Here is a 12,023-nt window from a genome sequence, read left to right on the forward strand (position 1 = left end):
GGGAGAAAATCTTTGCCTCCTGCACCTTAGAGCATTAATCTCCATGATATACAAAGAACTCAAAAAACTTGATACCAAAAAAAAAAAAAAAACCACCAAATAACCCAATCAATAAATGGGAAAAGGAACTGAACAGGTACTTTACAGAAGAAGAAATACAAATGGTCAACAAATATGAAAAAATGCTCAACATCTGTAGCAATTAGGGAAATGCAAATTAAAACTACATTGAGATTCCATCTCACTCAAATCAGAATGGCAATTATTAAGAATACATGTAACAACAAATGTTAGGGAAGATGTGGGGAAAAGGGAACATTCATACATTGTTGGCGGGACTGTAAATTGGTGCAACACTCTGGAAAGCAGTATGGAGATTCCTCAAAAAACTAGGAATAGAACCACCATCTGACCCAGTTATTCCACTCCCCTGTATATATCCAAAGGATTTAAAATCAGTATACTATAGCAACAATACATCCACATCAATGTTTATAGCAGTTCAATTCACAATAGCTAAGCCAAAATAGAACCAACCTAGATGCCCATCAACAGAAGAATGAATAAATAAATTGTGGTATAAGTACACAATAGAATATTACTCAGCCATAAAGAAGAATGACTTTATGACATTTACCAGTAAATGGATGGATCTGGAGAATATCATGCTAAGTGAAATAAGCCAATCCCCAAAAACTATGGGTTGAATGTTATCGCTGATATGTGGAAGCTAAATCACCATAAACGTGGGGGAAGGAGCAGAAGAGAAATTCAGTAGATTAGACAAAGGGCATCAAAAAGAAGGGAGGGGGATAGGAATAGGAAAGACAGTTGAATAAATCTAACATAATATTCCTATGAAAATATCTAAGTGAACTCCACCATTGTCCCCACCTACAAGAATGGGGTCCTAATTAGAATAAGATAATATCCTATGTTTGTCTAATTTTATAAAAATAGATTCTACTTCATATATAACTAAGAATAACCAATAAAATAAAATTTTAAAAATGTTCTCTCCTTACTTGTTTTTTGGGGGGAGGCAATTAGAAAATTTAAAATTACACATCTGTTAAATTATGTCTCTGTTGGATAATGGTGCTCTAGAATCAAACTACTGAGGTAAAAATTCTCTACTCACCTGTGATGTGACCTGAAACACTTAACATCACATGCCTCAGTGTCTTTATCTGCACCATGGGTGTAATGATAATACTTACCCTGGGTGAAAAGGATTTCTTTGGATATATTGACTTTGCTATGTGTCAGGGGGTGCTAGTTTAATAGCAGGATACCTGGTAGAATGATCAAAGGGTGAGTCCATTGGGAGAACTGGATGTGGGATACAGCTGAAAAATGGAAGGACCACTGGAGCTGTTAACACACACACACACACACACACACACACACACACAGAGTTTTACAAAAAAGCAATTTAACATTTGTAGTTCCATTTCTCATAGTCATTAAAACATCAGTTCCCCTCTATGCTGTTAAGAGAGAAAATCTGGAGAGAAGAGTACCAGATGTCAGATATGCAGACCATTGATTGGAAGTGAAAAATCAGTGTGTCTATTTTAGTTCAGACATCATTTGTCCCTCAGCGATTTGTGTGTTAGAGGGTGGGTCCCCAAGTGTGGTGCTGAGGTATTGGATCTTAAGAAGATCAGCCTCCACAGACGTGGTGGTACATGTCTATAATCCCAGCGATTCAAGAGGCTCAGGCAAGAGTATCTCAAGTTGAACGCCAGTCTCAGCAACTTAGTAAGACTCTGTTCAAAAATTAAATATAAAAGGGCTGGGGGTGTGGCTCAGTGAAAAGGTGCCCCTGGCTTCAATTCCTAGAACCACAGCACAAAATAAGAAGTGGAGCCTCGTGGGAGGACCTTAGCTCAGTTGGGGAACTGTGGTATCCAAATCTATCTGATTTCCTGTCTGATGATGTGACCACTTTCTCTTGCAAATGCTCCTGCTATTGCCATCCACCATGATGAGATCCAGGTTGGAGGGTCCTCTAACCAGAGGACTGTGAACTAACAAAGCACTGTTCCCTGGAACCCGCAAACTATAAGCAAACTGCGACTAAATAAATCCCTTTCCTTTCAAAGTTAGCCTGCCTTAGGTATTCTGTTGTGGTGGAGAAAAGCTGATTAATAAACCAGGCAAGTTGGCCCGAGCCTGTAATTCCAGTGACTCAAGAGGCTGAGACAGGAGGATCCTATGTTCAAGGTCAACCTGGGAAACTTAGCGAGAACTTATCTTAAAATAAAATAAAAAATGGCTGGGTATGTGGCACAGTGCTAGACTACCCCTGGGTTCAATTTCCAGTACTTAAAAAAACAAAGAAAGAAACAAGCAAACCCTAATACAATATCTACTAAACATACTTGTGTGGCTATTAATTGGAGTCTTAAGGTTTCATTTCCCAGCCTTGTTGAGGAATCAGAAACTGAATTAAATCATCGGAGTCAGAAGACCAAGCAACAAATTCTGATTTTAAAGACTGCTGCCAGTGATTTTCTTGAAATCGCAAGCAAGACACAAAATGTGTGGTTTTACCATTGTTTTTCTTTTGAGACAGTTGTGTGCATGTGTGTGTGTGTGTGTGTGTGCGTGTGTGTGTGTGTGTGTGTGTGAGACAGAACTGAACCTACAGCCTCTTGCATTCTAAACAGGGGCCTTACAACTGAGCTACACCCTCAGCAGCCCCCACCTTCAAATTTTGATTTGATACCCATAATGTTGTTTTAGGAATTGAATGAAATACTACAACAGTGATGCTAACTTGTTATTTTTTAATAGGTGAATTATAATTATAATAGTAGGCTTCATTGTGATATGTATATATATATATATATATATATAAAATGCTATGTTCAGTATATGTGTATATATGTGCTGAACATAGCATAATTTGGTCTAATTCATTCCTGTGTAGGTCCCCTAACCCTTTCTTTCTCCCTCCCCCTAATGTCCTTCCTCTACTGGCTTCTCTTCTACTTTCATGAGATCCCCTTTTCTCGCTAGCTTCCACATTTCAGAGAAAGCATGTAACCCTGGGCTTCCTGAGTCTGGTTTGTTTCATTCAGCATGATGTTCTCTAGTTCCACCCACTTTTCTGCAAACGGCACGATTTTGTTCTTATTTATGGCAGAGTAAAACTCCATTGTGTGTCTACACCACATTTTCTTAATTCATTCATCTGATGATAGACACCTGGGCTGGGTCCATAACTTAGCTATTGTGAATTATGCTGCTGTGAACATAGGAAGTAGGCATCACTATTGTGTACTGACTTTAATTTTTTGGATAAATGCAGGGGAGTGGGATGGCTGGGCTGCATGTTGGTTTCCATCTTGTTTGTCTTTGTTTTTTAATTTTGGTTATTTTATTGTGGTAAAAAATGTATAACATAAAACGTACCATTTTAGCTGTATAACTCAGTGGCATTAAGTATATTCTTTTTGTTGTGCAACCATTACCACAATCCACTTCCAGAAACTTTTTGTTACCCCAACCAAGAAATCTGTACCCCTCAGACAATAACTCCCCGTGCTTTCTTTTCCCCAGCTCTGGGCAACAACTATTCTACTCCCTATCTGTGTGAACTTGCCTTTTCTAGATACACCCAGGCCAGTAGAATTATGCAATGCTGATCCATCTGTGTCCCGTGTATTTAAATTACTACAATATTTTCAAAATTCATCCTGTAGCCTGTTATCAGATTTTTAATCCCTTTTAAGGATTCCATTATACACATGTGCCATTTGTGTATCCAGTCATCTGCACAGATGTATGCATTATTTCTACCTTTCACCGACTGTGATTAATGCTACGGGAACGTAGGTGTACAACATCTGGTTTTTGTCCCTTCTTTCAATTCTTCAGGTAACTGTGTAGTCAAAGTGAAATTCCTGAATGACACGGCAATTCTCTGCTTATCTTTTCTTTCCTCCACTTTTTTTTTTTTTATTGGTGTGCTATAGTTCTGCATAATGGTGGGATGTGTTGTTACATATTAGCACATTCACACATATATAACAATATAATTTCACTACTATCCCTCTCAGTACTTCTCCCTCCATCCCTCCCACCCCCTGGTCCCTTTCCTCTGTTCTACTGATCTTTGCTTTTCATGAGATCAACCCCCACCATTCCTTTTCTTTTTCTAACTCTTGATCTTCTGAATTTGGCTCATTTCTCTTAACATAATGGTCTCAGGTTTCATCCATTTTCCTACAAATACCATAATTTTATTTTTCTTTATGTCTGAATAAAATGCCATTGGGTATATATACCACATTTTCTTTATCTATTAATCTGTTGATGGACAACTGGGCTGGCTCCATAGTTTGTCTGTTGTGAATTGTGCTGCTGTAAACATCAATATGCATGTATTGCTATAGCATGCAGACCTTATTAATTCTTTAGGATAAATAAGGGGAGTGGTGTAGCTGGATCATATGGTCCCTTCTAGACCTTTGAGGAAACTTCATACTGATTTCCACAGTGGTCGTACAAATTTACAATCCCACCAACAATATGTGAGTGTTCTTTTTCCCCCACTCTCTCACCAGCATATCTTATTATTAGTATTTTTGATGACCGCCATTCTAACTGGAGCGAGATGAAATCTAGTGTCATTTTGATTTGCACTTTCCCAATTGCTAAAGAAGTTGAACATTTTTTTTCACCTATTTATTGGCTATTTGTATTTTGTCTTTTGAGAAATAACCGTTGAGCTCGTTTGTCCATTTATTAGTTGGGTTATTGATTGTTTTGGTGTTAGGTTGTTTGTTTGTGTTCTTATGTATTCTGGATGTTCATCCTCTTCAGAAGAGTAGCTGGAAAAGAGTTTCTCCCATTCTGCAGGCTCTCCATGCTCTTCATTGTTTCCTTTGCTGTGCAGAAGCTTTTAAATTCGTGGTTATTCCATTTATTAATTTTTGATATTATTTCCTCAGACTTAGAAGTCTCATTAAAGAGGTCATTTCCTGAACCTACATGTTGGAGTACATTTTTTTTTCTAGCAATTGGGGAGTTCCTGATCTAATCCCTAGGTATTTGAGCCATTTTGAGTTGATTTTGTGCAGGGTAAGAGATAGTAATCTAGTCTCATTCTTCTACACATGAGAATTCAGTTTTTCCAGCACCTTTTGTTAAAAATCCTGTCTTTTCTCCAGTGACTTTGTCAAGGACAAAATCTGTGTGGGATTGTCTTCTATTCTGTTCCATTGGTCCCCCTGTCTGTTTTTATGTCGGTACCATGCTGTTTTAGTTACTATAACTCTATAGTATTGTTTGAAGTCAGGTGTCCTGATGTCTCCAACATTGCTCTTACTGCTTAGAGTTGCTTGGGATATTAGGGTCTTTTATTCTGTCATATGAATTTTTAGGTTCTTTTTCCTAGTTCTGTGAAGAATGTCATTTGTATTTTGATAAAGATTGCACTGAATCTGTATATCATTTTTCATAAATGGCCATTTTAATGATATTAATTCTGCCTATTTAAGAACATGGTGGGTCTTTTCATCTTCTAAAGTCTTCTTCAATTTCTTTCTTTAGTGTTCCATAATTTTCATTGCAGAAGTCTTTCACCTCAATAGTGAGATTTATTTCTAGGTTATAGGGGTTTTTTTTCCAGATATTGTGAGTTCAATATTTCCCTGATTTCCTTTTTATCAAAATTATTGGGGTATACAAGTTATTGATTTTTGTGTGTTGATTTTTTTCTTGCTACTTTGATAAATTTATTAGTTACAGAAGTTTTCTGGTGGTTTTTTTTTGGGGGGAGGGGTGATCTTCTAAGTATAGGATGTATACTTATTACATATAAACACTGATAATTTGAGTTCTTCCTTCCATATTTGACTCCCTTTTATTTGCTTCTCTTGCCTATTTGGCTAAAGTTTCAAGTACTATATTGAATAGATGTGGTGAGAGTGGACATTCTTCTCTTGTTTCTGATATATACAGTACTTACAATGTTGAGGTAAGTTTCTTCTAATTTCTTCTGTGATTTTAACAAGAACTGCTGCTGAATTTAGCCAGAATTTTTGCATCTAATGAAATGATCATGTGATTTTTGCCCTTTTTCTATTTATGTGATGAATTACATTTATTCGATTTGCATAGACTGAACTATCCTTGCATCTCTGGAACTTTATCAAGATGTACAATCTTCTTAATGTGTGTTTAAAGTAATTCTTAATATTTTATTCAACAATTATTTATTTAGGATTTTGAGCATCTATATTCATCAGGGATATTGGTCTGAAGTTTTTCTTTCTTGAAATGTTTTGGTAGCAGTGTGATACTAACTTCATAGAATGAATTTGGTTGTGTCCTCTTTCTGTTCAATTGAATAACTTGAAGAGTATTAGCATCAGTTATTCTTTAAAGTTCTGATAGAATTCAGCTGGGAATCTATTGAGTACTAGGATTTGTTGTTTTTGTTGTTATTGTAAGTCTTTTTATTACTGCTTCTATATCATTTCTTGGTGGTATTGGCCTATTTAGGTTTTCTATATTCTGAGATTAAATTTGATAGGTCATTTTGTATCTAGAAATTTGCCCATTTCTTTTGTATCTTCCACTTTATTTGCATAAAGGTTTTCAGAGTAATCCCTAATAATCACTTGTGTTTCAGGTGTATCATTAGGTTGTTGGGATCTTTCTAATTTTTTAATGTAGATATTTATAGTTATAAACTTTTCTATTAGAACTACCTTCCTAGTGTCCCAGAAATTATGGTAGATTGTGTCTCTATTCTATTTCTCCCATCATTTAATCTACAAGCCATTCATTTATCAAAAGTGTATTGTTCTTTCTCCATGTATTTATGAAGTTTCAATGGTTTTTCTTGCTGTTGATTTCTAATTTATTCCATTATGATCTGATAATATACAAGTGATTGCACTGAATTTTTTCATATTTGCTAAGTCTTGCATTGTGACCTAAAATGTAGTATGTTTTGGAAAAGCTTCCATGAACAGCTGAGTAGTGAATTTGGTTGTTGTTGGATGAAGTAGTCTATAGATGTGTTTTAGGTTCACTTGATTTATATTTTTTTGGTCTGAATTGTCTTTGCTGATTTTATGTGTAGGTGAGCTATCTATTGGTGAAAGAGTGTGCATTATTATTATTATTGTTTTGGGGTCTATTTGAGTCTTCATGTTGAGTAGATTTTTTAAATGTAATTAGTTGCACTGACCTTCTTAGTACAAATATTTACCCTCATATCTTCTTGTTGGATTGGTCCCTTTACCAGTATGAGACCCTTGTCTCCTCTGATTAATTTTGGTTTGAAGTCTGGTTTTGTTTCTTTCTTTTTTTTTTTTAGATATGAGAGTAACTACTTTTGCTTGCTTTTGGGCTCCACTTGCATGGAATATTATTTTCCATCCTTTCACTTTGTGCACATTGCTGTCTTTGCCTGTAAGATGAGATTCTGGCAAACAACATGTAATTGGGTCTTTGTTTTTTCCCATTCTTCCTGTCTGTATATTTTAATTGGAGAGTTAAGACCATTTACATTCAGTATAGAAAGATGTTTATTAATTCCTGCCATTTTGATTTACTTCTAATGTTTACTTTGGCCCTATTTCTTATTTGATTAGCTATTCTTTTAATGAGATTCATTCATTCATACTCTGGAGGTCACTTTTAATTTCTTCTCTATGTAGTATTTCTTGAAGTAATTTCTGTAATGCTGATTTAGTAGTCATTAATTCTTTTACTTAAGGCTTATCTTGGAAGGTTTTAATATCTTATTCAATTTTGAAGGATAGCTTTGTTGGATGTAGTAATTTTGCCTGGTATTTTCTTTCAGGGCTTAGAGTCCTTTTCAAGTTCTTATGAATTTGAGAATTCCTACTGATAAATTCTGTTGAGAATTTCTGCTGAAGTAATTCTGATTGGCTTACCTCTAAATGTAAACTGACATTTTTTCAGGAGGCTTTACTTTTTAATTATAATGTGTCATGCAGTGGTTCTTTTTTTATCTTGTCTGTTTGGAACTCTGAATGCCTCCTGTATCTAGATGTATAGTTCATTCCCAAAATTTGGAATTTTTTGTTATTTCCCTAAAATGTTTATTCATGCCATTAGTCATATTTCAGATTTCTCTTCAATACCAATAATTCTTAAAATTGTTCCAGAGTTCTTTCATGTTATTAATGGCTTCTTATTTTCTTGTATTTCTTGCTAACCAAGAGTTAAAACTCATATATCTCATCTTCAAAACCTGAAATTCGGTCTCCTATATGATCTAATTTAAGCTAATTTTTAATTTGATTTATCAAATTATTCATTTCCAGGACTTTTGTTTGGTTCCTTTTAAGACTCTCTATTTATTGATGTGTACTTCCTCTTCCTGTATTTTCTGCCATTGTCCATTCTTTAGCTTTTATAGTTTACTGATCATTTTAACCACTGACTGTTAAAATTTTTGCCTAAAGTTTTGGAGGTATCCTCTTGACCTGTTTCCTCATGCTTTCAGAGGTCTTAGATTTATGCATCTGTTCATATGGGTTCATCTTCTTTCATATGGGGGTCCTTTGGTGAGAAGCTATCTCTTTAAAATAAGTTCCAGGCTGCGGGTATATCTTAGCTTCAACACATTCAATCAGCAAAATCAAAATGGGGGGTTTCTGTGTCCTGCATGGATGAGGGGAAGAGTTTCTGTTAGAGGATGATGGTGCTGGCAATAAATCAATTATTTACTAATAAACTTATTTACTCAACAAACACACAAGAGCTAATACTCTTTTCAAATGGAAGGGGGTGTCATGGATTGGGCCATATCATATCTGGCCTCCAGCAACAAGATGGAGAACCTCACCTTCACCTTTATTTATAGTTATACAGGTAAAGGTGCCCAGACTAGGAGGGGCTTCTTCTTTGAGGAAGAGGATGGGGTGGAGTTAGGAAAACCATGTGCTTAGGGAATTAGCATCTCCTCAGTCGGTGAGTCGCTCCATACAGGGCCACCTCCTCCTAGGTTATCTGAAACAGTCACCCACAATCGCCAGTTCCTGGGAGTCAGACCTCTGGATCCCATGGCTCAGCCAAGTCTGATTCTGCTAGACAAGGATGGCTCCCCACACACTGGTACCACTTTGAAAGGAGAGAGTAACTGCCAGTAATAGTGGTAATTTAAGGGCAAATTATATATCAATGTATACTATATGGTTATTGCTAATGACTTCTGCAATTTTATTTATCAAAGAGACACATGGATGAGATATAATATTGAATAGACTGAGAGGTTCATATGTTAATGATAGTATACTCAGTTAAATCAGAGGAAGGAATAAAAGATAAAAAAAAAGTAAGAGAAAAAAGGGGTGGGAGAGGGAAGGGAGACAGAAGTTAAAATGAGGATTAAAGAAAGAAGGATGAAGGACAAAACACAAAATGCAAGAAACACTACAAATCAGCTAATGTCTAGCAGTTAACACAACATCTATCACACGTAGATTCATTGTTTTCTTGCTGTGGATTTTTAAATAAAGGCTTTTCTTTCCATGGTTTCAAATTAGAATCTCCTAACTATGACAAATGTTGTGAGACACAGACATCATGCTACTTATTTGTTCTCAGCTCTGATCCAAACTGGCCAAACTTATTAGAATAGTCTGTATGGAGTTCCATCCCCTCCTCACCTGGTCGCCTGTGGTGGGGGAGCATTGTCTACTTCAAAGCAGACTTTACTCTGCGCATGGCTTTGTTACTGTGTTAAGGGGTGGGAGTGAAAGTATCTCAGGGGTGCTAGTCAGGTCTCTCACCCCCTTTGCCTGTAAACCCACGTGAGCTATGAGACACCCCTTACTTCAAGTGTTTAAGTTCATGTGCAGTGGGGAGGTTGTGGCATGTATCAGTCTATTTATTCTCCAGCCTCTTTTGGGCTTGGGGGAGGTGACATGAAGGTCATCACTTTCTGACTCTGATCAACCCCAGTCCACCTCCCTGTCAGCCATATTCCTCATTCCAGAGCACAGACTCCCTCTTTCTCTCTCTCTCTCTTTCCATCTTTTTTTCTTTCTCTCTCTCTCTCTCTCTCTCTCTCTCTCTCTCTCTCTCTCTCTCTCTTTCTTTCCCTCTTTCTTTCTTTCTTTCACTGGGGAGTGAACAGAGGCACTTTACCACTGAGATACTCCCAGTCCTTTATATTTTTATTTATGTTTTAAAAATATTTTTATTGTTGATGAACTACCTATTTATCTATTCACATGTGGTGCTGAGTATCAAACCAGTGCCTCACAACTGCTAAGCAAGCGCTGTACCACTGAGCTACAACCCCAGCTCCTAGTCCTTTTATATTATTTTATATTTAAATTTTGAGAGAGGGTCTAGGTTTCCCAGGCTGGTATCAAAGTTGCAAACCCCCTGCCTCAGTCTCCTGAGCCACTGAGACTGCCACTTTCAAATGCAAACATCCTTTGCTTCTGACTAGAAGAATGGCATCTGCTGTGGCCGAGTTTCTCCACTGTCAGGGTCTGCTCAAACCGCCCCACAGCGTGGGCGCTCCACCATCCAGTGAAAAGTGGAGCCCAAGAGCAGCCGTTTGGTTCCGAGTGTTCAAAAAGCATGTGTATCATGAACAAGTCAAAAAATACAGAGAAGGAAAGAAAGAGTGAAACACCTGCCAGGCTGGTTGGGTTCACTATTCTGAGCTCATTTTCTTCTCAGATTGCAACCGCAGCGGACAGTGGACAGCGGCATCTGATTTTCTTACACTCCGCGGGAGACTTTTGGAGCTTCCCTTTCCTCACTGAGCCACTGCTTGCTGGATGCTGCAGCCATCTATTGCTTTTTATTAACCTTCTTTTTCTATTTTAAGAAATGGATATTTTTGGTTTTCACCTGGTTGCTGGCTTTCTGGGTTGCCTACTGGTGTTTCCCGTTTTCCTCCCTCCATCTGTCACTGAAGAACTGCTGTTTTAATTCAATCTCCGGGTGCTGCTACATTACTGTGAGTTTCTCTCATCTTGCCTCCCCCAGCGGTGAACTGTTATTACTAGCATTAATTAGGAATATTATGAGAAAGTCATGAAAAGAAAAAAAAAAAGAGTTCTAGTTTAGATTCCCCGTGTCAAATTGTGACTTATGTCAAAATCGAAATTATTAAAATGTAATCGACTTTGAAGGGAGCAATTCTAAGAAAAAGATCAATGTGGATATCTGTGTTAATTTAAAATATGGAACTCTTGAAGATTTGAGAACCATTGATAATTTGGAATTGTTTGACACTTCTTAGAGGTACTAATAATAGTGACAGCAGAATTTAAAGTTAATTTAAATTCAAAGAGCTGAGATACGGACAGAGAGGGAGAAAATGAATGATTTGCTTATGGATAAAATGCAACAATCACTAAAGAATTCAGGGGGAATGAATAGAGAACTAGAATATTAAGGAGAAGAAAAAAAGTGATATTGAGCCCTCTGAGGGAGAGAATTGACATTGTTAACTGTCAGAGTGGAACACAGTTTAGGAGTGGCTCTCTGGCCTACAGAGATGCCCTCAACCCTAAGAACCCTCCCCAGGATGCAGAGACCAGCTCAGGTAGAAACTGACCCCCTGCATGGAACAGATTGATTCAGAGATGGACATGTAATGTAGTCAGGCCAACAAGATTCCATCTCAGGATTTGGGAATATGGGGCTGAGCAATAGAAAGACTGAAAGTCTGGGCCAGGGTATGAAAATTATCTAGGAACAGGGTTTGTGAATTTATTGTTGAGGACCTTGAACTTGCCTGGCTCCTGGTTCGACCCTATTCAAGTGATACCCGGTGGCATGTACTAGGCTGTTCTACTATCTCTCCACACCCCTTGCCCCCACTTTATTGGCCCAAGTTAGCCTGATTAAGTTTCTGTTATTTAAAACTAGAAAATACAGTCAAACAAATCATTTGAGAGTCCTGGCTTCCTGGCTCTGCAGGAAGAACTTTACATTGTAGAATTTCCTTCCTTTCTTGCTGCCCAGTCATCTTGGGGGCTGCCTTGCACTAAGGCAGGAAG

The sequence above is a fragment of the Sciurus carolinensis genome, chromosome 6 (genome assembly GCF_902686445.1).
Source record: "Sciurus carolinensis chromosome 6, mSciCar1.2, whole genome shotgun sequence".
Taxonomy (NCBI): Eukaryota; Metazoa; Chordata; class Mammalia; order Rodentia; family Sciuridae; genus Sciurus; species Sciurus carolinensis.